The sequence below is a fragment of the Amblyomma mixtum genome, chromosome 4 (assembly GCF_055824585.1).
Source record: "Amblyomma mixtum isolate Tamu chromosome 4, ASM5582458v1, whole genome shotgun sequence".
Taxonomy (NCBI): domain Eukaryota; kingdom Metazoa; phylum Arthropoda; class Arachnida; order Ixodida; family Ixodidae; genus Amblyomma; species Amblyomma mixtum.
In genome coordinates, this window is record NC_143015.1 from 141,562,260 (window position 1) to 141,575,349 (window position 13,090).

Sequence of the window (13,090 nt, forward strand, 5' to 3'; positions counted from 1 at the left end):
AGTGAAACATACCCACTGAGCCGCGGTGGCTCAGTGGGTATGGTGCTCGGCTACTGACCCGAAAGACGCGGGTTCGATCCCAGCCGCGGCGATTGAATTTCTTTGGAGGAGAAATTCTAGAATTGAAGAAGCGTAGCTTCTTGGCCCAGTTGGTGCATGGTACGTAGAAAACCAGCGAAAAGGACGCATTCACGAGGAGGAGAAGTACACAGGACAACGCTGTCCTGTGTACTTCTCCTCCTTGTGAATGCGTCCTTTTCGCTGGTTTTCTACATACCAGAAATTCTAGAGGCCCGTGTACTGTGCGATGTCAGTGCACGTTAAAGAACCCCAGGTGGTCGAAATTTCCGGAGCCCTCCACTACGGTGTCTCTCATAGCCTTAGTCGCTTTGGGACGTTAAACCCAATAAAGCAAAGCAAACCGATGTCCTTGCTAAAATACTCAACCCAACACTGACCCAACATATGCGTCTAAGGCGACCACAGGGTTTGAGTCATGGGACTACCTTGTGCTACGTTCGCCGACAATCCTTTCGGCCACAGTACCACCTGCTGAACCACACAGTACGCAAGAGGTACCATCGCGTAAACCGATCTGTCGCACCAACTCGCCTCTGCCCGCTCATCCGTGGCAGAAGCCTATCAGACTTAAAACCTATCAGGAGTTGGTTAGGGCCACTGACATCGGGAAGACCTCCTCTCTCTTCGCACCCTTGCTCTCCTATGGGGTCCATATCTTCACGTCGGGCTGGGAACTAATTCCTCTCTCCGAACACTGGCCCTCATCGCATGTTTGGTAAGGTAGACGACGTGAAGAATGAAATTGCCCCGCCTGATTCTCCGACCTCGTGCACTCGCATCGCAACTGTCTTTGCTAATGTCGCTCTGCTGAAGCCTTACTGAGAAGCTGATCTATTTTAAGTTTAGCACAGGGATGGTGGTTTCACTTCGGGAAGCTGGTCTCCCAACGATTCGTGCGGAAAAAGGATGAAGAGTGGTTCTCCTGCTCGGCGCTGTTTTCCCCTAAGTGTTTGGCTGCGCCTGTACCCGTGTCATCCACTCTTTTCCTTTAATGCGATAACATTAAAACTGTCATGTCGGGAAAAAGTGTTAGCAATTTTCTGAAGCCCCTACGTGCCGCGGTTAACAGGTGGAAAAATGTAGAGGCAAACACGTGCCACGGGAACAAACCGGCAGGTGGCTACTATGCAGGGTGAGAAGGAAAGCGAGGTGAGAAAAGGAGCGGAGATAGCAGAGCGGCGCGCAGACACCGGATGCCACTCTTCTGTTGTAGTGGTTGAGTGCAAGCCACATGCAGAACCAACTCTCGATGGATACAGCTTTGCAGGGGGCTAGTTGGTCGTGTATACTGACACTGGGGGGCGCTAGGTTCTGGACAAGGGAACAACACTCGCTCGTGTCTCGTGTTGTTCTCCTTTGTGTGTGTTGTTCCCTTGTCTAGAGCCTAGCGCTCCCTGGTCTCGGTGGATACTGAACAGCAGATATGGAATAGAAGTCCAAGCGTGCAAGGGAGGAGGTGGAGGAGGAAAAACTTTTATTTAACCAGTGGCAGATTTGTAGTACGTCGCCATCCTCTCCGGGCGGTGTCCTTAGTTCAGAGCTCCGTTGTTTGTCACTATTCTGCGCGCACGCTCGATCAGCTGTTGCTGGCTTTGTGGGTCTGTGCTGGACAAAGCTTCCTCCCAGGAAGACAACGCGGGTTGGAGGTTGGTATAGGTTTGGGGAAGTGTGTGTCTGAAGCTTTTTGTAGGGATCTGTTGGGGAGGGGGGGGGGAGGTGGTTGGAAGTGTGCCTATGTAGGGTCTGCAGTGTTCAAAGATGAGTGTGTACGTTAAAGGATCTATAGGCGGTGGTGTTACGTTGTCCCCTTCCTTTCTTAATCGCTGGTCAGATGTCCTGGCCTCTCCCCCTTTTGCCCGTCGGGACAGGTATCAGCGAGGGCGTGTGCGCGCTCGTTGCCAGGAAATGAGGCGTGTCCTGGTGTACAGACGATTCGAATAAGGTGAAGTTTGTTCGCGGAACACAGTTGGAGCCTCTTCGACTGTATTGCTCGAGCGCGTGTTTAATGAATCTGATATTCATTGGTCCCCTGTCCGGTTCGTGGCCTCTATGCTGGAAGCTTCTGGGTTGTTTGGGTAGCTTGCAGCGTCTGTGTAAAGGACATATGGATCTTCCAGAAATTTGAGCTTGAGCACCTCAACTCGGGCTTGTCAACGGCCGCCCGAGCGCAGGGCTACCGGGTCTGATGGTAAGGGGGTAAGGAGAGAGATATGCTTTTTTTCGGAAGGCGCTCTAATCCGTGAGTTCCGTGAACCTTCCGTGAAGCTTCGACTTAAATCTCGGTCTATAAAATGCAGTAGTAACTTCCCAGCGTCTCATCTAGATTGGGTTGGGTAGGCACCGTGTCGCTGCGTGCGGGGCCGACCGTAGCAAAAGAGAAGGGCGAAGTGCGCCACGCGCCTCGAGTTGAGCGTGCTCTCCGTGTTCAGCAAGAAGACCCCGTTCCCGGCTTGATTTCGCCGCTTCAACTGGTTCGCTCTACCGTGCCCTGGTTCACTTATCGACTCGGTGAGTCACTTGCTTACTGGTGGCTCCTTCGCACTCTCCTGTCCTCCACTGACTTGTCCACTTAGCCTGCGACAGACGCAGCGCAGCGCTACCAGCATCTGGCTGTAACGGTTCACAAATCTTTGTCTCTCTTTTGAGTGAAGGCTATGCGCACAAAGGCGTGCTGACCAATCAGAAGGGCCTTGCGTGCGACGAGTTATTTGACGATGCCTACTTGAAAGTCGCGCTTTTCAATCTAGAAACCGCCATTGGATGTGTATTTGCCAGCTGCAGTCTGTACAGACTGCCGGCTGCCATGACAGGGCAGAAGAATCTTTTGGATGTCAGCTTAATTGTATTCGCCGAATGACGCTGGTGAAGTTTGAAAGCGGCAACTCAGTGACTTGAAATTCGAACTGTCGTCTTCTACATCGTAAAGGCGTGGTATTAATCCGCAACGGCTTATTAGCAGCGATTCCTTGAAATGGTTAGTGGGTTGTTGTTGGAGATGATACCGAGAAAAATTGACGATTAAAACACCCCCCCCCCTCAATTTTTCTCTCTCTCAAAATTAGTCCTACAGTGGTTGACACCCTGTAGTCGTGTCAGGCGTTTTTAACTTATTTTAGAAACGATATTGCAGTCTAGATGAAGTGGCATGGGGTGGTGGATAGAAAAAGGTGGTAGTGGAATGGCATTTGGTTAATTGCTTCTGTTTGAATATCGCAGACGCAAGTAACTAGAGAGTCTGCGATATTCAAACAGAAGCAATTAACGGAAGTAGCTAGCGAGGTGGTCGAAATTTCTGGAACTCTTCACTACGCCGTCTCTCATAGCCTGAGTCGTTTTGGGACGTTAAACCTCCATAGAAAATAGAGGACAAGAAGGATGGTTTTCACAGGGTGCAGCGCTAGACATCAAATGAAGTTTTTCTACTTTGATTATTAGGCAGACCGAGCTACCCTAGAACATTAATGCAATCATATTTGTGAGGATACCTCTGTTTTCTTCGGCTGTCAAGAGCAAGCAGGTAGTATTTTTCCTGACCAAACATGTGAAATAACAATCGGCGATTCCTTGGTGGGAAGTCTGTGTACTGTGTGCAGTTAACTTCCATAAGCCCCCAGCGCTGGGTTCCTTGATATCCCGTTTTCCCATCTTTTCTGTTTTTGCGTGCTAGGACGTCGTGACTGTGAGCCATTCACACAGGGTGCCGATGTCCATTATTTAATACATTTTCATCACGCGCCACTTATTCCTTCTTACGTAGGGCAGTAGAGTTGTCAGCTTCAGAGCAAAGAAACTAGTTATTGTGCAGGCAGTTGCCTCTGCTTGCTCCGAACCACCGTTTCTTGAATCCAGCGCTATGACCAGAGGTCCTCGCTTTCATCGTGTTCTGTTCTCTGTAGCGAGAGCTACACTACACCAGCCACCTCGCCTCTTCGGCATGGTCGCACTTTCGCCATGGTTGCACCTCGGCTGTGGTCGCACCGACCTTGAGCGTTGCCTAGCAACTGCCGCAGCTGGCGCGCGTCGCCGCTCGGCGCGCCATCTGGCATGACGTCACTCCGCCGTTGCAATCGTCGTGGAGCAGACGCCACTCACCTCGCCAGTTGGGCGCATGCGTAGTAGAGGGAGAGGGCGTGTCGCTGTGTGTGTAAATATCACGGTGGAAGAATATACTAGGTGTCTGAACGACGGCGCCTTTCCAGCAGGCGATGTTGACGACCGTCGGCTCGTGTTTTCTGTGAGCGTCGTGAGATGGCGCTAGCAGGTTAGGGGGTCAGCGGGCGCGTGCATTTGAAGGAGAGGTAGGGATCGCTGCGCTTGTTTTTGTGCCACGTGTCTTTTTTTGCCCATTATATTTTCCGTCATACACTCATGTGTATTGCGTGATGGGTAAAAGCTGTTTCGTTCCTCGCTGCTCTACAGGATACAAATCCTGCCGCGAGAAGTACTCTCTCTTTTCAGCACCTAGGGATGACGAGCGGCTAAACGCGTGGCGACGCGCCATCCCAAGAAAGGATCGGCTTCTGCAATCGACAGACTATGTGTGTGAGCGACACTTCGAGCCTCACCTCGTGTCCAAGACTTGGACAGCGGAGCACAATGGACATATAGTGGCAAGCACTCATCGTCGCGCATCATTGGCAAAGGACGCCGTGCCCACGAGGTTTCCCGATTGCCCTGCTTATCTTTCTAAAACACTTCAGAGAAGAAAGCGGCCAGCCGAGCGACAGCTTCTCTCCCCAGCGAAAAAGAACAACGACTCAACGTGTGTCAGCCCCAGCTGCGACGAGATCCAGGAGTCTCACATGCCGGTACCAGTGCGTGGCGGTGGCAGCGCCAACGCAACTGAAATTCAAGACGAAGCAGGGCCTTCTGTGGCAGCCCTTACAAAAATGACTTTTGAGCTTCAGTTGACGCCTTGTTGAGCTCCTGTTGAATCAACTGGAAACCAACATGAACTCAATGTATGTTGAGCCTACTCAACACCTGCTACACGGAATTTTTGTTGAGCGCAGTCAAGAGATTTACTGTTGAGCAATTTCTGTTGGATTTAAGTTGAATCATCTCAAGGCAGCCGTTTCTAAGCCTAACTAAATGAAATCATTTCGACATCCATCGTGTAAACAGAACCTGATCACATTACACACATTAAGAACGCATGCAGCACCCGTTAAAACTCTCATAAACCGCTCAAAGTCATTTTCTTGCATAGAAAAAAGTGCACTATGCTCATTCAGGCATACCTACTTTGGAGGATTCGTATGTGCTCTCATAAAAAGGGCGCTTAATTAATGCTTTAATTAAGTTGTTTACGAATAAATCAAGGTCGTCAAATAATAGACCGTTGCATATGAACTTCATTACTTCTACTACACATAAAATAAATAAATATTAAGAGTAATAACTGACATAACTTTGCTGATCGGCAGGCCATAACCTGCGCAGGTCCGGACACCCCTGAGTAGGACTATATAAGGGCGAAGCCGAGGTTGCACTAAAGATCAAGATGAACTCCAGCTGTCAGTTCTTCCTATAGCCTCGTGTGCAGTACTGTCTCATGCTCTTTATCTGATGGATGTGTATGTATATGTATGGATGTGTATGTATATATATATTTATATACATAAGTGTTTGTGCGTATGTGTGGAGCGCTACGTCACAGGGGGTGATGGCTTCACGTTAACGAGAAATCGCAGCAATATGAATATACCGCCGAAAATTGCATTGGTAGTCGGTCCACCTGGCGCAATACGAATGCATTCCCAGGATTTTTTGCTGTTTTACCCCAGCCAAGATTCAGAATGGCGTGTTGATTCACTCCCGTAATTCCAACATGAATTCAACATGAACGCAAAGCAGAAATTTCATTGAGAATGCTCAACTCTAGCACAGTGGCCACTTTTCCAATGAGTTTCAACTCTGCCTCAACAATTCACCAACACTAGCCAATCCTGGTCACAACAAAAATTCAACATAGCATGTTGAGTCTGCTCATGAGAACTTCAACACTGTCTCAAGAAGCATTTTTGTAAGGGAGGGGCAGCTTCAACATTCGAGATGTTGTTTGGCGACCCGTCACTCGTATGCCTTCCCTCCAAATCATGGGGATACCATCGCATTGAAACTGATGACGCAAAGAGCATCGTATTCCTCGAGCTGACGCGCACTGGAGCCCCTCAGAAGCACTCTCCCGATTCGGCAATTGCGGTTGCAGAGCGAAACACAGCGGAAGCTTGTCCTCCAGGGAGTATAAATGCCGCAGGTTTGTTCGCCGCTCCACGAATTGTTGAGATCGACGAGAGGATGGAGGTCCAGACGGTGTTGATGGGCAGGTCTGTTGCCATTGAAGAGCTTCAATGGGCAAACGGTTTGGCAACAGTTGACGAGGTGAAGTCCTTTTTACAGCACGTGCAAAATGTCAAGCTTTGCGCTGGTGGGCCAAGCACTGCTGAATACCCCAAAGCAGAACCAAGGAGTGCCTTCATCGACTTTAAGGGCAAGTGGCGCCACAAGAAATGTGAATTCTTCTTGAGTGTCGGCGCGTCAGTTTGCCAGAAATGCCTCAGCCTGTCAGACACGCTACGGATACATCAAGCACGGGCACTAAAGAAAAATAACAGCTCGAGGCCTGCTCGCATTCAGTTTTCACGCTCCCAACAAAGCAGTGAGAGACTTGCCACTCTGCGGCGGGCAAATTACGCCTTGAAAAGATCAAAAAACCGCCTCCTTCACCGCTTTAAGGACCTTTCTTCACAGCTTAAGGAAGCCCGTGAACGCTTGCAAAAAATTTCAGAGGAAGAGCTCGAGACCAAGCTTTGCAATCTTGCGCTTCCAAGTGTGCAGCTAACTGCGATCAAGGAATGCTTAGCTGCAGCAAGGCTTGCAAACAAGAAAAATCGTCGCTACACTGAAGATTGGCTCCTAATGTGCCTCTTGTTACACATACGAAGCCCATCAGCGTACACTTTCCTACGAGAGAACAATGTGCTTCCTCTCCCATGTGTGACAACAGTGCGAAAAATCTCAGCATGATAAGGGTGAAATGTGGTTTTGATAGCAGGTTTTTTGCTGCATTTAAAAGAAAGATGGCCACAAAAGATGCGTATCAGCGGCACGGCATCTTGGTTTTCGATGAAATGCGAGTCTGAAAGGAAATGCGTGTGCATTCTAAATCGATGACCTATGTCGGTTTCAGTGACTTTGGTGATGGTGTGGGTACCAGCGATGACCTGGCAGACCACGGGCTTGTGTTTGCATTCCGTGCATTCGGAGACCAATATTCTCAGCCGATTGCAGTGTTCGCGAGCAAAGGACCGACGAAGGGAACCATGCTTGCGCGCCTTGTTTTAAAAGCAGTTTTTATGCTAGAGGAGTCTGGCGCTTTAGTTGATGCAGTGGTGTGTGACGGAGCAGCCACCAACCGCTACATGTGGAAAGAGTTTGGTGTAAGTGGCAACCTAAAATGCACAAAGAGCTCCTTCACACACCCTGTTGATGACAAGCGTAGCATATTTGTCTTTTCGGATGCTCCGCATCTTATGAAGTGTGTGCGTAACCGTCTGCATTCCCAAAAGGTTCTAAACTTTCCTGGTGGCCGCGTCCAATGGGCACACTATGATAAGCTTTTTGTTCAAGACCAAAAGCAACCTGGACACTTGCGTGTTTGCCACAAGCTCACACATGCCCATATTAATCCGTCGAACACGGAGAAGATGCGCGTAAAACTCGCTACCCAGATTTTCAGTCGAAGTGGGGCCAGCGGGTTGGAGTTTTACTCGCAAAGAAAAACAGTGGGACTGGAGAACGTTAAAGGCACGGTAGAATTCACCCTGAAATTTAACGATCTCTTTGACGTACTCAATCGCAATCATCCCAAAGAAGGCATCAGTGCAGGCAGCAAAGATCTCAGAGTTCTCGCCTCCTTCTTGTACTGGCTCAACAAGTGGGAGGGGGAAGTGGTGGCCGGAAGGATATCTCGAGATCATTTTCTGACAGAGCAGACTGCAGCAGGCTTGCGTGTCACTGTTTTGTCAGCTTTAGAGCTGACAAGATATTTGCTCAAACAGTGTGGCTTCAAGTACGTATTGACTGGAAAATTTAACCAGGATGTATTAGAGCGTTTTTTTGGGACAATCCGCCAAGCAGGCGGTCAGAATGACCATCCCTCCTTACCCACATTTCTTCAGCTATATAACATGCTTTCAGTGTATAGCCTGATCAAACCACCCAAGTTTGGGAACTGCGAGGTTGAGCAAGCTCGAGAAACACATATGCTTACGTTGGCTGATCTAAAGCTTGCGTTCCAAACGGACGGAAAACAGGAGACTCGTCTTCAGCAGTTAAAATGCAAACTGGATGGATTGGTTGCCGCGGAGGTTGAGTGTGATGAAGCGTTTGGTGAGGTATGTGCAGAGCCAGAGGCTGCTGACTGCATTGTGTATTACTTGGCTGGGTTTATGTGCAGAAAAATGTTGAAGAGCTCAACTTGCCCCGCATGCCGACAGAGCCTTGTTGAAGAAACTGAGGTCCATGCTCAGCCTGAAAGCACACTTGTGCAATGTAAGACAAGAGGTGGGCTACTGCACCCAAAACTCAGGATTTTTTCTTTGCTGCAGATGGCTGAAAAAGAGTTTCAGCAAAATGCCACCCACATAAATGCATATGAGGTAACAATTGAAGCTATGCCAGCAAAGCATACATTCTCGTTCCCATGTGAGGAGCATAAAGAAGATATGATGGCAAATTTGTTGCACTACTACATTGCTATGCGAATGACGCAGGTCTGCAAACAGACAAAAATTGACTCGAAAGCGAAAATGCAACATCTTAGGAAGCTTTCAAAGCTTGTCTAGAATGCCAAGCACGTTTAAAAGCACTGCAGTCCTGAATTTGCATGGGACATTGCGTTGGCATCGTCTGCATGAGTGTGAAAAAATAAAATCTGTCTTGTTGTGTAGCCGGTTGTTTTATGAGACATTTCGAGAGCACGGCCTTCAAAACTTTGCCTCGCGTGCCTGTACGCTTGTGGCGGCAAAGCAGAGGTGGAGACAGTGCATTTCGGGAACACGCGGCAGCCCGCAGTTTGCGTGGGGCCGCTATTTTCGCGCAGATATGGAATTGGAAAGCGAGCAACTACGTGAGCAATAATGCCCGACACAAAACCAAGCGGGAACCAACGATCACCTTCCGTTATCGAGAGCTAGCGTATTTAACATGCGTGGCTAGGATTTCTTTACATCTTAATAGCGCGTATTTGGAAACTTCTTTCTAAGAATTCTGCATTCCGCACAAGCCAGACTACTTTGCGTTTGTACAAGCTGAGCACTAGTATTGAAGAAAATAGCGCCAGAGCATGCAGACCACGAAAAGACAAGGACGAGACACAAAGCGCTAACTCACAACTAATTTTATTGAAACCAGGCAGCGCCTTTATATGGCGAAGTTTCACTGAAAAAGAGGGAGGAGGGCAGGAAAGGTAAAGATATCAAAGCGACCATCACAGCGAGCACACATGAGGAAGCGGTAACTAAAACAAAAAAGTTAACAAAGATTATTTAAGGGCGGCATCTAAGAATTCGAACTCGGATGAAAAAAGTGAAACAGATGGGGTGCTGACACACCTATTGCCAAGTTTTCTTATGTGAAAAGCCTCCAGACATTCACGTGCCTTCTTATCTGCGCTTTTGCCAAGAATCTTAGTCTGACTGAATCCCCGCCCCCAACAAGCTGAAAAAGCTGTGCCCCCGTATTTGCAGCTCAAGAAAGCGGGGTTGCCAGATAAGGCACGACTCTCCATTCATCATGTGTTCCGCAGGAGTGGTCTATGCTATCCCCTTAACGTGTGGGAAGACCTATGTCGGCCAGACTGGGCGTTGCATCAACGAGCGCTTGGGGGAACATGCCCGAAATTTATCAGATTTAAAGGATAAATATGCACATTTGGTAGCGCATATTATGGGTTGCGACGGATGCGAGGCACGATTCAGTCAGACTAAGATTCTTGGCAAAAGCGCAGATAAGAAGGCACGTGAATGTCTGGAGGCTTTTCACATAAGAAAACTTGGCAATAGGTGTGTCAGCACCCCATCTGTTTCACTTTTTTCATCCGAGTTCGAATTCTTAGATGCCGCCCTTAAATAATCTTTGTTAACTTTTTTGTTTTAGTTACCGCTTCCTCATGTGTGCTCGCTGTGATGGTCGCTTTGATATCTTTACCTTTCCTGCCCTCCTCCCTCTTTTTCAGTGAAACTTCGCCATATAAAGGCGCTGCCTGGTTTCAATAAAATTAGTTGTGAGTTAGCGCTTTGTGTCTCGTCCTTGTCTTTTCGTGGTCTGCATGCTCTGGCGCTATTTTCTTCAATTCAAGTATGCACCAACTCGCCCAAGAAGAAGTGTTAAATAGAGCACTAGTAAACACGCGGGAGATTCCACCGTGGTCGATATATTGGACGTTTATGAGTATCAAAGGACGCTTAGGTATGGATAGCATTTCTAAGCTGAAATATTCTTAAGCATACACCTAAGCTTGCTTCCAAAGGCTTGCCGGACGTTTAGTCTAGTATACAGGCATATATCGGGCAATTTACTTGTCATTCTTACGCGCGTGCGAATGTTTGTGGTGGTCCGCGCGCCGTGTCGCGTGCTACGGTTGACCCCCCAACGATCCACGCCATCTGCCGAGAGAGGCGTGAACTACGAGCAAAAAAGTCGCCGGCGCGGCAGCCTCGTTCAGACACCTAGTCTGTTTCTTCCACCGTGGTAAATATATACGGTTAGGCGTAGCGGGAGGCGAGCCGTTATGGAGAGCCACGAGTCGGCTAGGCTGAAAGAAGCCAGACTTCGGCGTCAGAACGAAACAAGGAGGAGACAGTGTGCCGAAGAGACCGAAGAAGAGCTCGTCAAACGTCTCGATAAGCGTCGTAATGACGATGCGGCTAGACGAGCTCGCTTAGCCTCCGACAGTAGTGATGGCCTGTAGCTCTCGCTACGTACCAGGTTTAACCAGAGCTAAGCCACAGCCAATTTTGAGCTGTCGAGCCTTACGAAGGGGCAGACTGCGCACAATTCACTGAACAAGGACCGATTTTTATCATTTTCAGGTTGCCAGTCTCCTGTTAAGCATGTCTTACGAGTCTTCCTACTTTGACCCTGCGGTTGGCGGCCAAGCTTACAGCCGGTATGGATATGAAGAGACTGCGTACGGACAGTCTACTTACGGTACAGAAATGAGCATGCAAACCCTCACGTCGAAACCTGAAGGTAAGTATAAGAGCAGCAGTCTCCATGCCCAAGGACCGAGTACCCGGTCTACCAGAAAAATTGACAACCTGTGGTCGACAAACCGTAGTTATAGCACCCTAGGATCTGCATCCGAGAATCTGCAAAACATAGACAATTAGTAAAAATTGCGAGGACACTTTGGCAACTAGTGTTGAGAGGCGAAAGCCGAGGACACTATGCCGTGACAACTTCCGGTGGATGAGACGTCACATCGTTCCCGTGGCTATATCGAGTTCTTCGTTATTTTGACGCAATTTTTACATATTTGACCATAATTAACTAATTACTTTGCAGTCATAAAACGTGGCTCCTAGGTTTATTTTTTCCTCCTCTATCTGATGCAACCATTCGTTTTCTCCTATTCTTTTATTTCCCGACTTAATACGAGTTAAGCGCTACTATAGGTGTGACACCCTCTGCTAACGGGCCAGAGTATGAGCCATTAAAGGCTTTCGCTTTAAAACTCCTCATCCTAACGACAGTAGGGAAGGAAGGGGTGCTATCAGCGTCAAGGGAAAAAACTGTGCCCTAAACTATTGAGAGATTTTCTCTCATACATCCGACTGCCGACTTGCCTTGCATGCCCGATCCAGTGCTAAAAAAATTCAGTAGCTGCACTGCGAATAAGAGCTGGGTATAGATCCCTTGGAAAACTTTTACGATATTTTGTTGGTGCATATATTTGTGCACGCAGAGTGAAATGTGAACGAACGTCTGAGCCCACATGAAATACACATGAGATGAGTCTTGGACGATGTCGATGTCCATACTGTATTAAAACGCGCTACTTCGTCATAAAACATTCAAAAGCCCTTTTGAAATATATTCGTTCTGCTTTTTCAGACACCAAGCATACGTCGTAAGTAACCCTGTATTGCTGCTTTGGTAAAGGCCAGGGGGAACTACAGAAGGAAGTTCACTCTCAAAAAAGCGAAAACCTTTTCTCGCATTCCGGTAGCGCCTCTACGCTTTGAATTCACTTTTTCTGGGCTTACGTTCGGAACAGGGCGTTAATAAAGCTAAGAAAAGGACAATAGAAAACAATAGCTGCTCTTGCTGGGCGCGGTGCAGAAAGGTGCAGAGACTGTTAGAGATTTGAAACTATCCCTTAATAAATAAATGCTGGCTCTTTCACTGCGACAGGCCCTGTAATGAGGCACCTATGTTTTCTGTGCGTAGCGACGATGACGTAGCAGCCCATTGAGCTTGGGAATATACGGAACCCTTAGAAGAGTTCATTCTCTAATTGCAAAATAGCACGTAGCACAGCGCTCGTCCTATCCACTCTGTATATGTGTTTTCGTCCTTGCTTAGCGCTCTGGGGCATTACATATATTAAAAATGAAGCAACTAACCCAGCAACTAGTTTTATTGCAGCATAAGTTGCTGTGCTGCTTTTGTTTCCTAAAATGCCATTGAACATACTTCCTATGTCTTGCAGTAGTCATCGTAACATGGCTGTAATTCTTTATTTTAAAATTCAAGTTAGACTTCTGGTTGCGGTGTTCTCGTTCTCGTGCCGAGCTCTCAGATGTGACTGCTGATGCACCAGCTACCTAACTCCAACGTTGCTTCATCAATAGTTAGCTCAGCTAGGCTGTAACTTTACGCAACGTATGAGCTGCTATTCCCGACTGACCTTACCTGTCTCACAGACAAAACCGCTACGTGGTACTGCTTAACCACAAGCTGTAGGACTCTAAACCTGAAAGAACGGAATCATGTGGGCAGG